Below are 9,358 nucleotides of genomic sequence, written 5' to 3' on the forward strand. Positions count from 1 at the left end.
TTTTTTTTTTTTTTTTTTTTTTTTTTTTTTGTTTAAAAGCAAGGCATGCTTGTGATGACTCTGTAACAGACTAATTTGGGTTGTTGAAGCTGCTCCCGGGCTCCATCCACTCTGGAGAATGATCTGGGACATTTAGGGTTTTTTGTTTTTGTTTTTGTTTTTGTTTTTGCGGGGGTGGGGTGGGGTGCGGGGAGTGTGTGTGGGGTTTGTTTTTATTTAGTTATGTTTTTTAAATTCATTAACCATCAGATAGCCCTTAAGGGGAGGAGGACTGATTGATTCCACATTCCACTTCCTAGATCTAGTTTAGAAAACTTGTTCCCCACCTGGTGCTCTTAGGAAGGAGTATAGTAAATGCCTCATTTAATAACATACTCCTTTTTGAAAGTTGCCTTTTCTCTCCACCCTTGAGTAGGTCCAGTATTTGATGAAACTCATGAAAGTGGGTGGAACCTGTCTTGCCCCTCCTCTTTTCTAGGATGCACTATATATGTGACTGTGACTTTCAAGGAAATTTGTTTGCCATGTGCTGATTTTTTTTTTTGAAGTTACTTTCTAACTTCTTTCACTGATAAATGAAGAAAAGTATTGCACCTTTTGAAATACACCAAATGGATTGAGTACGTAATTAAAAAACATTTTTTTCCCCCTGTCAGTCATTGTCTTATATGCTTAGCATAGAAATGTCCAGCCTAATAGTGTATGATGTAGTGTTCCTAGAACACAGCTGAAGACCTGGTAAATTGAGGAAATTTGAGGGGTGGCACTAGGAGACAGATGTCTGTGGAATGATGCACATCCTCTTTCAAGTGGGGAGGATGGAGACCTGCTTCATGAAGAAGCTGGGGGTGTGGGTGGGGGTGGGGAGAACATTTAACAACATGGGGACCAGTCAGGGGAATCCCCTTATTTCTGTTTTACATACGAGGAACCCTGGAGTAGCTCGTTAAGGCTCTCTAGTTTAATAAAAAAATCATGGAGTCTTATGAAGACTCTTCATAAGTGTTAATAGGGATTTTATTCACTTACCTTCGTTGCAGTTGCCAGTTTTTAAAAATGTTTAGATAGTCTTCTCCACCTTCCCCAAATCCTAATTCTTGTAGATTCATTAGTGTTGAACCAATGCTTTCTCATGTCTCAGTTCTTTGTATATGCATTCTTTTCAGATGTATTAAACAAACAAACAAAACCCTTCACAAGCCAGCCTGGGGGTTGTTCTTTTCCCTCCGCCTCTTTTTAGATACTTAGGAGTGGGAAGTTGACTCTTAATCTAACACATTTTGGGATAAGATTTTAAAGCTTTATTTTTTTTTAATGTATTTCCTTTCTGGCCTTCCGTTTGAGGTGATGGTTTCCCCTCAGTATGTTCAGGTTTGTGCCTTCTTCCCTAAGATTGGCAGGTAGCCTGCAAGACCCCTTCTCTTTTTAAGACCAAAGTGGGTCCATAGCAGTCCTTAGTGAAGGTAATGCCCCAGAGGCTCCCTGCTCATGTTGGGAGGCAGTGACAGCACATCTCTCTCATCCATTGGTTATTTGGAAGATGACCACATTTTCCCTCAAGTTTTCTGTATCCGTGCTTTTCAGACTTTGTTGCTTACTGGAGTACAGCTTGAGCAACGGGTTTTTAAAAGCTTTCCATGTATTTCCAGAACATGGCCACGTTGGAGAACGATTGCTCCTAGATTGTTACCCAGACTGCTTCCATCAGATTCTAGATTCTGTGCTCTGAATCTGAATATGGGACAGATTTTCTTTAGGTGACAGGAATGATTCATTTACCTTAAGGGAATTGTACTGATCTGTAGGAGAGTCTTAGAAACTAAGAGCTGTTGGCACAGCATAACCTCATTTTGGTGGTTTTTTCTAAGTGGAATCATGTTTGGCTTGATTCTGTGCTGTGCTGGAGCTAAGCTGCATGGCTTGGTTGGGAAGGGGTTAAGAAGAGGCCGATCTAAGTTTTACTGTTTTTTTATTTTTTATTTTTTTAAAGATATTGTTTATCCATTTGAGAGAGAGACAGTGAGAGAGAGCATGAGAGGGGAGAAGGTCAGAGGTAGAAGCAGACTCCCTGTGGAGCTGGGAGCCTGCTGTGGGACTCAATCCCAGGACTCCAGGATCATGACCTGAGCCGAAGGCAGTTGTTTAACCAGCTGAGCCACACAGGCGCCCCTAAGCTTTACTGTTTTAACCAATGTTTCTTATTCCTTGTTGACCATGCCAGGGAGAGGTACCGGGATTGTGTTCTGAGATCCTAGGGAGCAGGGACTGTGTATCCCTTGTTCTTACTGTAGTGGCACATAGGTCCATCCTGATTATTGCTGTGTCTCTGGCCTAGAGTAGTGTTTGACACATGAGAGACGGTTCTAAAGGTAGTCACTGGATGGTACATGATTTCAAGAATGAATGAGTGAAATAAAGGTCACATGGCTGTGTGAGCGAAATAAAGAAGAACAACAAAGACAAGGGGATTGAGTTAAGCTAATAGTTTTCTAACTAAATATTTTCTTATAAAGATTTTAGTTGTTTGCTTCTTTGTCTATTTATTTAATTATTTAGAGAGCATTAGCCATGGAGGGTGGGGAGAGGGAGAGATAGAGAATCTCAAGTGGATACCTCCCTGAGTGTGGAGCCCGACACAGGGCTCTATCTAATGACCCTGAGATCGTGACCTGAGCCTAAATCAAGGGTCAGATGCTTAACCAGCTGAGCCACCCCGGCGTCCCTAATTAAATATTTTAAATTTGACTTTCATGTATCAGAAGAACATGGGTGGGAAATGGATGAAGTTAATATTGTTTTTCTATTTAAATGCTGTTTTCTGTTTGACTTAACAGACTTGTCCATCATGTTGGCTTAGTGATTCGTACGACCCAGGGAGTGTCAGCTAGAGTTTGGAAAAGGATGATCTAAAACAATCCTCAGCGGGCTTACTAGATTGTGGCAAAATACACATTTAGGCTAATAGGATATTGATACATCACAGGTTTTCTAAAATACCAGATGTTTTACTTTAGGTCTTCAAAATAGGTTCAGTGATTGTTAAAGTTGTACCCTTAGAGCTGGATCTTATGCTGGTAGGGGAGCATATTCTACTGGGAAAGGGAGAACGTGGTGTGAAAGCAATAGTTGCGGTATTTCCTTCGTTCTAAGGTGCATTTGTCCTCCATCTTCATGTTGTAGTTCGAATACCTCTTAAAATTTGTGCAGTTAATGTAGTATTTTTTTGTTATTGTTTTTTTGGATTTTGTTTGTTTTGTTTTGTTTTGAAAAGCTGTCATTAAACCCTCTAGTATCGTAATTGCTGTCTTCATAGAATGGATAAAAATAATGGTATATCTTTTTCTTCATTGTTAGGTTTGGACTATTTTCTTTTTTTTTTACTCCCATTTTGATATTATTATTAGTTTTTTGGGTACTCAGTGCTAAGAGACTCTGGTACACAAGGGCCCTGCTTCTTGAGGAGGATTGGAACATAGTCCCCCTGGGTGCAGCTAACCTGCTCTTGGAGATTTAGTGTATAACCTTTGAAGAAATGGCGACTTCATTATCTTTTGGGCGGAGGTGCTGAGTTCTTCCTGGTTAACATAACTTTGAATGACATGTGAGGGAAGTAGCTTGAAATCACATTTCTAATTCACATGTCCTTGTTACCTATAGGCCTTACCCTGAGTTCCTCCAACTTTAGACCATGATCCTTTAACAACATAGAACAAGAGAAAACCTTACCTTATTATTTTCTTTCTGGAACTGTTTGAATACTTTTTAAGTTTATACAGTGTATTACGTGGAGTTTTTTCCCAACTGCCCTCCCGTTTTTCTTAAGACTTATTTCTTTAGCTTTTGCTTAGTACTGTATTAAAAACCACCCTAACCCTCTGGCTTATACCACAAGCTTATTTTTCTCTCACTGATGGGTCAGTGGGGCTTTGCCTCCAGGTTTCAGCTTTGGCTCATGTTGGCTCCAAGCTTCTCATGCTGCAGCCTGGCTCCAGAAAGCAGTAGCTATCTACGAGCGGACTTCTCACGGTGAGTCTGGTGAGCCAAAGTGGGGGCAAGGTCAAGCGCATTTAATCATATTTCACTGTGCAGAAGATTCCGTATAGCCAAGCCTAGTCTGTACCACTTATTCATTCATTTATTTATAGTAAATTCAAAAGTAGTTTTTTTTTTTTTAAAGCACTTAATAAGGTCCTGAAGATAAAGCAGAGAATAAAATAGATGGGGATCCGGTCTTCTACTTGGAATTTTCCTTGCAAATTTGATAGTTTTTTTGAATAACCATTTGATCTCATCGCCCTTGGAATGGCTATCAAGAAAGTAAAAGTCTTGGCTGTGTGTGTGGCACACATTCGTCAGAAGGCTTGTTTCCATACTGGGCACTGGAGATACTGCAGCAGGACAGCCCTAACCCAGCGCGCAGGTAGCTTTCAGTCTCCCGGGTTCTTTATCTGTAACATAATTATGCATTTAGTCATTATTGGGGCCTTAGGGGCAAGTCTGTTGGCTGGTTGGTCAATAATTAGTGGGAAACTTAAAAGATTCCTCTGAGATTTTGAATATACATATAGGTACGGAGTGGGGCCTGGGAATCAATTCAGTTTTTAAAAGCTTCCCAGATAGAACCTTGGTTAGATATGTTTGGAGACCAGTGCACACCTTAGCGGCTCACTCTCTCCTTCCTTCCTTCCTTCATGGTGGGGGGAGGGGGAGAGGGAGAATCTCAGGCAGACTGCCTGCTGCTTGTGGAGTGTGAAGTGGGGCTCCATCCCAGGACCCAGAGACCATGACCTGAGCAGCTTGCCTGAGCCACACAGATGCCCCACCTCAGTAATTCTTAACTCTGGTTGTGTGAATGTTACTTAGGGAGCTAGTTTTTTAAAAAATGAAAATAATGTCTGAGGTCATTTTAGGCAATCTCTGGAGATAGGGTCACTTAAATTTATCACTTAAATTGTTTTTTTCAAATTATGTTTTGAGGGGCATCACTTCTTTAAATCTCATCACATTATTTTAGTGTTCCTCCAGGTTTGAGAAAGATGTCACTAAATGATTTCTTAAGGTTTCATTTATATCTGACATGAATTTTAGAGTAATTTTGGGTCACAAGTCTTCAGCTTAACTGTTCTTTGAGGAATGAGATTTTCCAGACTTGTGGTTCCAACCAGCATTCAGTTCTTGACTCCTTAACCAGGAAGGAACATGTAGAGAGTTCACGGTCATATAATTTATTGGTGAACTGGCACTGAGATAGTTTGGGCAGATGCCTAAGTAATTACATTTCTTAGACAGTAGTGTGAGAGAGAGCAGTTACCTGAGTTTAGAGATGAGCTATGGTTTTCTAACTCAAACCTAGAATATAAGCAGCTATATTTCTCTGATAATTTCAAGACAAGTGTAACTTCACTGGAGGTGGGTCTCTTTTTCATTCCCCTCATGAATATTCCAGGTGACCTGCAGAGAGTACTCTGAACCAAATAGTGTGAAGTTAGTACTAGAAATGAGTATAAAATTGAAGTTACTCCAACAACCTAATAAATTAGACCTCTAGGAGATGAAGTCTGCTGCTAACTTAAACACAAGCTCAAGGTTCCTTTGTTCCTCTTATGTAGATGTCCTTTGTCGTGTGTCATCCCCTGCCACTGCATGCATGTACACTCTTTCGTCAGACCTTTTTTGGAGGGGTGTGGGTTCCCCCTTTGGTCAGTGAATATTTAGTTCTGGGTGGATTGATCTGAGTGAGTAAACAGGTGGTGGCCCTTTGCGTTCTGGTTTGGTATCGGTGACTTAACATTTGATTGGATAGGTCTTAGTTTCTGTGTCTTGGTTTGTGGTTGAGTGTAAACATGGCCAGTCTTCTCAGTGGGAAGGAATTGGAGAGGGCTTTGCAGATATTCAGTGCTTTTGAGCCATGAGCACAGTTCTTTCTTAACTCCCTCATTATGGGCTACTGGGACATAGCCTCAAAAAGGTGGGCAAGCTTGTGCCAGTACCGTGCTGTCTATTTATTGAGCTACTTTTTACCCTGGCTCCGCTGCTCTGTTCCAGTGTGCTAATCCATGAGCTGCTTGGATTGTTGAAGTTAGCTCCACCTAGTGGTGAATTTAAGTTAAAACTGGCAGTTGACTCTACAGCACACTACTCTACCTACTATCTGGACACCACTCCTTATGGGGTTTTTATAGATGGCAGAAGTGTGGGGAGAAGATGGTTAGGTAGAAGGGAGTAGAGGCTGAGTCAGTACACTGATGGATGGGGGAGACTCTGAATTGTCTAGGAGCGGCTTTTAAGGGTCAGCCAGAGGCTTTATATAGTCAATCAGAATTTTTAAAATTCAGGATGGTGTCTGCTTTAGAGAAATAATTGCCCTGAGTCTTGACTCCAGCCTTACCATCCACGTGATCTTGGATAAGTCAGTGAATTTCCCTAAGCTCCATTTGCTTCATCTGTAAATGAGGAATAATGGTAATATCTACATCTCAGGGCTGAGTGTGAGGACTAAATGAGATCATGTAGGTGAACATATTTCACAAATGCAAAAGTGCTATGAAAATACTAACAGCTCTCAGATTTTTACTGCAGTGGGAAGAATTTAGAGCAGGAGCCCCAAGTGGGACTTGCTCCCAGAACCCTGGGATCATGACCTGAGCTGAAGGCAGATGCTTAACTGACTGAGCCACCCAGGCACTCCTCAAGAGTTTATTAAGGATGACAAATCGTGTTGAGTCTTACAGAAAGAGAAAAGTTCAGCTGTTCAACTGCCCTTTTTTTTCATTATAGCATCCTGTGAGTTGACAGGGCAGAGTTTGTTGATGACAAAGCTGGACCTTAGTGAATGCCCAGGGCCATGGCGATGATGGGAATGCCAGTTCTGAAACCTGGCACCTTTTCCTTCTTCTCCTTACCATCCCACAGGATGGCCTTCAGAATAGCACCATTGTTTTCCATATATTTAATATGGACCTGATTGGTAGGGGAAAGGAACCTCATTATTAGGTCACAAAATCTCATTAGCTTCACTCAAATAAAGTGAAGTGATTGGGATTCTAGTCCCCCATCTTTCCTCCACAAAGGTCAGGGGTTTTCATACTGGAGTTTAGGTGGTAGACTCCTAAAACTCAGAAACCTCAGGTCACGTTTGTATTAGTGATTTCACTTGATCCTTAATACAGCCCTGTAGGGGAGGTGGGACAGATGGTACCATTTGTCAGATGGCAAGACTTAGGTTAAACACCTTGGCATTGTGTGCTAAAAAATGCATAACTGGCTTTGGATTTGAGTTTTGGTTCTGTCACTAACTTGATCTTTTGACCTTAGTCAATAACCTAAACCTTCTGAGCCTTGCATTCTCCTCTGTGAAATGGAAGTAGCTATACTTAACTTTACCTCCTAGTTATGAGGGTTACATGAAACACTGTGTAAAGCGCTTATTAGCACAGTGCTTGCAAGTAGGAGGTACTAGGCAGTCAGTGGAATGGATTGAAGGGATCATCGCCATTGTCATCCTCATCCTCATTAGTTCTCTTCAGACTAGGGCCAGAAAACTCTGCTGGCTTCTGGGTCTTAGGCTGCTATAGTGAGGGGCCCTCAGTCTCCTTGCTAGGAACAGGAAAAGACTTTCAGGTAGCATGAGAGTATATCTTACTCTCCCTTACCTCATCTTTTTTTTTTTTTTTTTTTTTTTTAAAGATTCCATTTATTTATTTGACAGAGAGATCACAAGTAGGCAGAGAGGCAGGCAGAGAGAGAGGAGGAAGCAGGCTGCCTGCTGAGCAGAGAGCCCGATGCGGGGCTCGATCCCAGGACCCTGAGATCATGACCTGAGCCGAAGGCAGAGGCTTTAACCCACTGAGCCACCCAGGCGCCCCTCCCTTACCTCATCTTTTAAACAAACTCTGTGATTGGGCTGGCCCTTTGGAGCTCCAGACCCACAGTGGAGCCTCATTTCCAGTTTCCTGGACCTCCTTTGTAACGCTTTGGAAGGTCTGCATTGGTCTGATGGGAGAGAGGTTTTGGGCTTGATTCTGAATCTCTAACTCCCTGAAGAGCTGCCCCATTTCCTCCATAACTCGAGGGCTTCACAACTGTTTCGCTGTTGGGGAGTTCTGTGCATCTCTTAGCAGCTGGTGAGGGGTGGGCAGGCACTGTGAATTCTTCGCTTGCCTCATGTGAGAATGACTTCACCTCAGGGGGCGCCGAGTTTGCAGAAATTGCCCCCGTCTTAGATTCCATTGTGTTCTAAGACCAGTCTTTCCTTAGCACGCAGGGATCTTGGCCCCTGGTAAGTGTAGTGTGACTCAAATGGAGTCCTGTTTTTGCATTTAGCTTGCGTTATGGTGTTTGATGTTCTCTCCGTTTCTCCCACGATACTGATACAATTCTCCGGATTAGGAGTTGGAAACCCAGGTTCTAGTTGGGCAGCAGTTTCCTTGGACAGGTTGCTGTACGTCTTTGGGTCCCAGTTTCCCCATTTGTAGATCAAACTGATTTTCTTTCCTTTTTGGTTTGTGTCTTTTTATCAGTAAACCTCTTTTCTTCCAAATAAAATCTTAAGAGAGGGCACTGTGAGGGGAATAAAAAGGTGTCCTGTGGAACAGAGATGCTGGGGTTGAAACCAGACAAGCAGTTTTGCCTTCCCACTGCTTCCTTCTCCCCAGTGTAGATGCTCATGCTTTGTGCCCCCCGTGGGCCTTCTAGGGCTATGCCAAGAGATGTGAACATCACTGGTACAGGATCATCTCTAAGAATTTTTTGTTGTTGGCAGATAGTTAATAAAAATCTGTAAAACCTGTATATGAAATACACAGATAGACTAGTGAGTTTTTAAGAATTAGATTTTCATTGATATATTTGAGAGATTCTAAAGTTTGGTTCAGTCTGTAGTGCTTTAATATATTGTAATGTCCAGTAAAGACTGAGTTTTTGCTTGTAGGATAAAGGTTCTTAAGAGTGGCAGACACCATATTTCCCTCTCTTAGGTATCACTTCCTTCTGGGAGTACCGGTACGATCCAAGCATTCATAGAATTCAGTAGTGAAACTAGATGCTTTTACAGATACTCTCTTATAAGTACCCTGGCATTTTCCACTTTCTATATAAAGCAGATAGAACATTTTGCTCTTGTTTGTGTTTTAGAGAGTCATTCTAGTGCTAGTTTCATATTAAGGTATCTAGGAATATTGAATAGTAAGAAAAGCATATATGCTTTGGAGTAGAGGGATATCAGTTTGAATTAGATTCTGTCACTAACTAGCTGTGTTTGAACAAACTGCTGTAACTTTTCAGTCTTGATTGACACGTCTTTAAATTGAGCTGATTGGGGCACCTGGGTGGCTCAGTGGGTTAAAGCCTCTGCCTTTGG

This window comes from Lontra canadensis, unplaced genomic scaffold (genome assembly GCF_010015895.1).
Source record: "Lontra canadensis isolate GAN:19392208 unplaced genomic scaffold, GSC_riverotter_1.0 scaffold25, whole genome shotgun sequence".
Taxonomy (NCBI): Eukaryota; Metazoa; Chordata; class Mammalia; order Carnivora; family Mustelidae; genus Lontra; species Lontra canadensis.